Source organism: Protopterus annectens, chromosome 16.part0 (genome assembly GCF_019279795.1).
Source record: "Protopterus annectens isolate FY-2018-M chromosome 16.part0, PAN1.0, whole genome shotgun sequence".
NCBI lineage: Eukaryota > Metazoa > Chordata > Ceratodontiformes > Protopteridae > Protopterus > Protopterus annectens.
In genome coordinates, this window is record NC_056750.1 from 520,951,252 (window position 1) to 520,957,695 (window position 6,444).

Sequence of the window (6,444 nt, forward strand, 5' to 3'; positions counted from 1 at the left end):
GGGACGTGATGAACGGATGAAGATCAACAACACAGATGGAACATTATGGTAAGACATAACTTCTTTATTGGATGTTGTTAATCTTCATCTCATTCATCACTGATGGGACAGAGTCTCCAGCTACCTTTGTTCCCTGGGTGGACCTCATGGAACGCTCTACCCCTGGAGACCAGATTCAGTTTGTAAAGAGTAATAAATGTATGAGGAGAAGCCCAAGTTGCTGTCGCACAGATGCCATCCATGGAGGCCATAGAATGGAAGGCTACAGAAGTTGCCATCGATCTGGTAAAGTGGGCTTTGATTTTCTGTGGTATAGGCTTTTTCTCATGATGATAAATGTACAGTATGCCATCTCTAAGCCATTCAGATAAAGTCACTTTAGAAACAGAATTTCCCATTTTAGGGCCAGCAAAGGAGATGAATAGTTTGTCTGATTTACGCAATGTCTTTGTTGTGTCCAGGTAAAATCTCAATTGTCTATGTACATCCAAAGAATGCAGACAGTATTCCCCTTTGTTAGTAAAATTTGGGAAAAATACTGGGAGGTCAATAGTTTGACTAATGGAGAAATCTGAAATGACTTTGGGGAGAAAGGTAGGGTTTGTCCGAAGTGATACTCTGTCCTTATGAAAGATGAGATAGGGCCGATTAATGCAAAGAGCGTGGAGCTCTGAAATACATCTTGCTGACGTGATGGCAACTAGGAAAAGGGACTTCCATGATAAGAATTTGATGTTGCAAGTCACTGCAGGCTCGAAGGGAGTTGAGTCAAAGACTGAAGAACTAAAGTGAGGTTCCATGGTTCAAAGGGTTGTTTTATAGGAGATCTGATATCAGACTCCTTTAAGAAAGGTCAGGGGAAGAGCTTCCAAAACCATTATGAAAGTTTGAAATCGCAGCTAGATGGACTCGTATGGTGGAGGCTGCAGTTCCATTTTCGAAAAATTTTGATAAACAGTAAAGGAATACAGTGACTAGAACCGAAAAGGGCTCTAGATTTCTTTTCTTAGACCAAATAGAGAATCTCCTCCATTTGTCTACATAGAGTTTCCTGGTGGATGGCTTGTGTGAGGCCAGAACAATATCGCGTACTGGAGACGAAAGGTTATCCTCTCTGGCAATTAACGGAAGTGGAGAAACCAAGCTGTCAGCTTGAGACTGGTGAGGTTCGGATGACTCAACCCCTAGGGGTGAGAGATCAGGTCTGGAAATGGATCCAGAATCCACAGTCGGCATAACGGATGAGGCCGGAGGAAGGGGAACCATATTTGTCGAGGCCAATAAGGGACTATGAGGATCACTTTGCTTTTCAATCGAAGTGCTTTCTTCAAGAATTGGGGAATCAGAGGAATGGGGGGATAGGCATACAGAAATCCCGTGGGCCAATCATGGATCAGAGCGCCCCCCAAGGATTCCCCAGTTAGTGAATTAGGGCCAAGTACCTGCTACATTTGTGGTTTGACAGAGAGGTGAATACGCCGCAGCAAGGTTGGCCCCAGCAGCTGAAAATTTGTCCCGCTGTGCCGGGGTTGAGGGACCACAAGTAACACAGGAAAATATATCCGGAGATACGCGTTGCTATCAGAAAGCAGTTGGAAGCTATTGCCCACTGCCAAATTCTCATGGCCTCTCGGACATAAGGGGTAAGACTTGATTCCTCCTTGTTTATTGATATACCAGACTACAAACATATTTTCTGGTTGAATTGCGATCGTTCAAAAGGAAGAACAGATTGGAATGCTTGCAATGCTAAAAGCACTGCCCTTGGTTCTAGAGCACCGATATGCAAGTTGGCCTCTGTTGTGGATCATGTGCTTTGGACTGTCATACCATGAAAACACCCCCCCAGTTAGGAAGCATCCGTGGTCATAGTGGCCTTGGGGTGAGAGGGGTGGAAAGGGTGGCTCCAAAGTTCTGTCTACGGCCTCATCCACCAATGCAGGTCCTGTCTGCAATGATTGGTTATTAGTACCTGAAAACAGAGGGCGGTGATGATTTAGGAACCAGTGAGATAATAGAAGCCACTGAAGTATCCTCATATGGAGTCTTGTTAGAGGCACTATTGGTATAGCAGCTACCATGGATCCCAGGAGTTGGAGGACTTCCCGTGCTGAAGCATTGTTTTGGCACAGTATCACCCAGAACTGAAGTCTCGGTCTTTGTAATCTGTGGTGTGGGAGAGATACTAAACAGGAGTGGATGTCGAAAACTGCTCCTACAAACTCTACGGATTGGGTAAGAGTAAGATTGGATTTGTCCCAATTTATCATTATTCTCAATAGTCTCGTTAGGGAAAGAGTGTATCTCAAGGCTGTTATCAATTGATGCTTGGTGGGGGTGGTAAGGAGCCAATCGTCCAAATATGAACACACCCAGAATCCTTGCAGCCTCAAGTGAGCTGGGACTACTGCCATGCACTTGGTGAACACTCTGGGGGCTGTAGAGAGTCCAAAAGGCACAGCGTGAAATTGGTAGTGATTGGCTCCTAGCCGAAAGCGAAGTAGTCTCCAGGAGCGTTTGTCCATTCTGATGTAGTAATACGCATCCTGGAGCACATCCAATCGCCATTTCCCAGGAATGAGAGAAGGGACTGAACCGTGTGATCCAAAATTGGTCTCCAGTCCCCTTGTCTTTTTTGGTACCAAAAAGAACCTTAAGTAGATTCTGGATCCACATTGGTCTGGTGGGACTGTTTGGATGACTCTTTTTTGATGCAGCTTTTTTTATTTGTACAGCTGCTTCTTCCCTTTGACTGGGTGGAACGTTGGGAACTCGTGTAGGAGGTTTTGGGTAAGCATTGAGGGGAATAGTGTAGCCTCCGATGATAACCTTCTGCACCCAATGGTCGGACATTATAGATTGCCAGGCAGCATGGTGCAGAGAAAAACATCCCCTGACTGCTTCCAGAGGAAAGCAGAGAAAAACATCCCCTGACTGCTTCCAGAGGAAAGCAATCGGGCCGCTGTTCAGGAGCGCTGGTAGGACTGTCCAGAGAAAGAATCTCTGTGTCCCTGGTTACGCGGACCCCCTCTGCCTCTGTATGGGCATCTTCCGGAAGAGTCACCCCTCTGCCCCTGGGGGTATACTCACCACATGTGTCATGAAAAAGACCCTGAGATTTTTTGTGCCACAACTTCCCACTCCTCTGGTTTCTGAAAAAGGAGTGCTGCAGAGTGGAGAAATGTACACCTACGGCAGACAGGGTCTTGCCATCCTTTTCACACCTGGCTAGAGAGAGTGTCCTTTACTTTAGGGCCAAACAGGGAAGAGGCTTCAACTGAAGCATTCAGGTAGGAAGGCTTAAAAGGGTCTGCGAAATCACAAAGGCGCATCCAGGCATGTTGTCTCATTACTATGCCTGAATCCACAGCTCTGGCCGCCCCCTTCAGTTGCATCTGATATTAACCTCATGGATGAATTAGAGATGGATTCCAAGGTCACGAGCTACGAGGCTACTTTGTCACTAACCTCATCAGACACCTGTCCTGAGACAGTTCCACAGAGTTCAGAGACTAAATCTCTTTGGAATTTCGTAAAATGTGCCAAAACACTTCAAGGATCGTATAGTAGAGGTCGATGACACAAACACTCGCATTCCCAATCTGTCCACTGCCCGGGACTCTCTGTTGGGCAGGTGAACAGTCCGACTCTCTTTGGAAGTTCCTTTTTCGTAGCTGCCGCCGTCACCACCACCATAGCATCAACTGGTAAACCCTTAGACCAATGAGGGATCTCCTCGGGAGGGGATAGGATTTTATCTGGTCTCCTAGGGATCAGTTCCACAGAATCAGGATTCTTCCAAGCGTGCTGCACCACGAGTTGAACTAACTCGTCCGTAGGCGGGGTCACCCAAGAGGTAGATTGTCGGGCATGGAAAGCCTGCAGAAAGATGGACTCGGAGGAGGAAGGATTGGTGGATTTCCAGTCACCTCTGTTTCAACATTTCAAACATGTCTCCGAAGGAAACATCATCAGGAGGTGACTGTGGGGACCACTCCCCTTCGTAGTCCGTATCCTCAGTCAGACTATTCAGGGGAATCTACATGCTTCCTCTTGCAGGACTTCTTCCACAGGGGCTCGTCAGTGGGGGCTTCTGAGGAGGTCTCTCAAGACAGGGCACCCTGCAATAGGGTCTTCTGCAGCTCTCGTGCCCGATGTCCCGGGGCAGTGGCTTGTGTCAGCTGCAGCTCAGAGGGAAGGGGTTTTGGGGTTCCGGACGTCAGATGAATGCTTCCTGAAGCAAGTGCTCTCTCCATCACCCAGAAAGCGGGTCTGCCTGAAGAGGGATGGGAGCCCAGAACCGAGAAAGATGACCACGGAACCAGGGTCACACCCCACCCCACTGAACCCTCTCAGAGGAGGGAGGCTTAATAATCAGAGCAGAAAGAGCCCCTAACACCACAGACAGAACCGTAGATGCTGTTGAAACCGTACTCTGCACAGAGGAGCCAACAACCCAATCCTGAACTTGAGAAAGGTTTGGTTCCGAAGATACCAAAGGCCAAAGAGCCGGTCCTAAAGCCATAGTGAGGTCCACTACTGGCTCTGAAACAGGGGGTTCCGAAAAGGATGTCGGAGCTAAAGACTTTGAAACCCATGAGGTCAAAGGAGGAGAGTATGATGGAGTCCTTGGACAGACAGTCCCAGGTCCGGCAAGTGGATGGGTCTTGGATGGAGTGGGACTCCCACTAGCTGTCAGCAGCTGATCCACAAGGCGCACCACATCTAGTTCTGAAAGGCTCCTGGTGGATCTAGTGGATACCCGCAATGGGGAGTCTGGATGCTCTAGGAAAGGACTACATATTTGTCCTAGAAAGGTATCCACAGATGAGGAGTATCGAGTCCATGCACTGATGTCCAACAGTGCCATTATCTCTAGTCTGGAGACAGGGAGCAATGGGGTTAGTATTGGGGTGATTGGTACCATAGATGGCATCACTGCCAAAAAGGCATTCAGTACCGTAGAAGGCAAAGAAGGCTCAGGTCACTAGAGGAGTTGAAGTTATAGGAACCGAAAATGTGCTTGGAGCTGTAGTGGCATTTAGTGCCAAAGAGGAGGGAGCCATTATCGGAGCATCAAATGTCAGAGCTATGGACAAAGTCGGTGCCAAAACAGGTGCAGAAGACGGCATAACAGCTGATGGAACCAAGGGTGGTGCTGTGGCGAGAGGCCTAGGTTCCAGAGACATTTTAGGTATTTTCGACTTAGTAGGCTTACCCAGGTCACCAGATGGTGAAGAGGGTACAGAATGTGGTCTTTTCCTGTCTTTTCTGGGGGGAGAGAGCTTCTGAAAAGGGAGTCTTTATGAGGCCCTTCAGGATCAACTTGTTCTTCCATTCATTTAACGTAAACTGACTGAAACCTTTACAAAGAGAACATGGGGGCTACTCTGAGAATTGCGGCACCCCCAAACAATATACACAATCATCATGCAAGTCACTGTTAGGCATTTTCCTACTAGAAATATGACATTGTTTGAAACCACAAGCAACTTTCTTCTCAAGACATACTAAAGCACTCAGAAAACTCACAGGCTGTAAAAGGAAAGGGACTCCCTGTTCCAAAAAAATCAATTTAATATATGGTCCCCAAATAAGAGGCACATCAGATATTAAATGGATAAAAACAGATACTACACTTGATCTTCGCCAAAAAGCAGAGAAACTATATAGGTTATTTATTTATTTATTTTTTAAAGTAAAGATAGGAGAGAGAGAAAAATACCAATGATGGTATTAAATACCCCAAGGGGTAAGGAGAAAGGCCATACCACCAATGGTACCAAGACTACCAACAGGTATTAAGAAAAAAGGGTTAAAAGTTTTAGCAGTACGGGTATCTAGAAAGAGCAGAGAAGAGAATAAAACACTCACTAAAGTACAAATGACAGTAAAAAGTCACAATAGTTGAACTTAGCTTGAGAGTTGACTTGAATGCTGCTTTATGACGACACAGCAAACAAGATCTGAGACAATGGGGGGAAGGATATCATGGGTAAAAGCTTAGCTCAAGAGTTTGTGGCTGGCAAGAGCTTGATATACAAGCAGCACGGTTCCGAGGATTCCTACCAGTGATGAATGAGCTGAAGATTAACAACATCAGATCTAAAAGTTTTACACAAGTCACAAGGAGGTTGAGTCTGGAGATAGGAAACTCCGAGGCAGTAGACACACCAACTGTCCCTCCGAATTGGGCATTTTCTGCCCACACTTCTCACATTGTTTAAATCCGGTGGTTCCTTTTTTGTCGCACATATTTAAGGTAACAGTTATAGAAAAACAGTCAGATACAAGCAGAAATTCAGAGAGAGAGATATATAAAAAAATATAAAAGATACCCGAGTGTGTGTGTGTATAAGCACACACACACACACACACACACACACACACACACACACACACACACACACACACACACACACACACACACAAAAACATTTTTTT

General features: G+C 46.3%; 1 pseudogene; it reads right to left on the bottom strand.

The window, feature by feature from the left end:
- Positions 1–5,547: 5,547 nt before the first annotated feature.
- LOC122791145 lies at positions 5,548–5,669 on the bottom strand (annotated as a pseudogene).
- Positions 5,670–6,444: the final 775 nt, after the last annotated feature.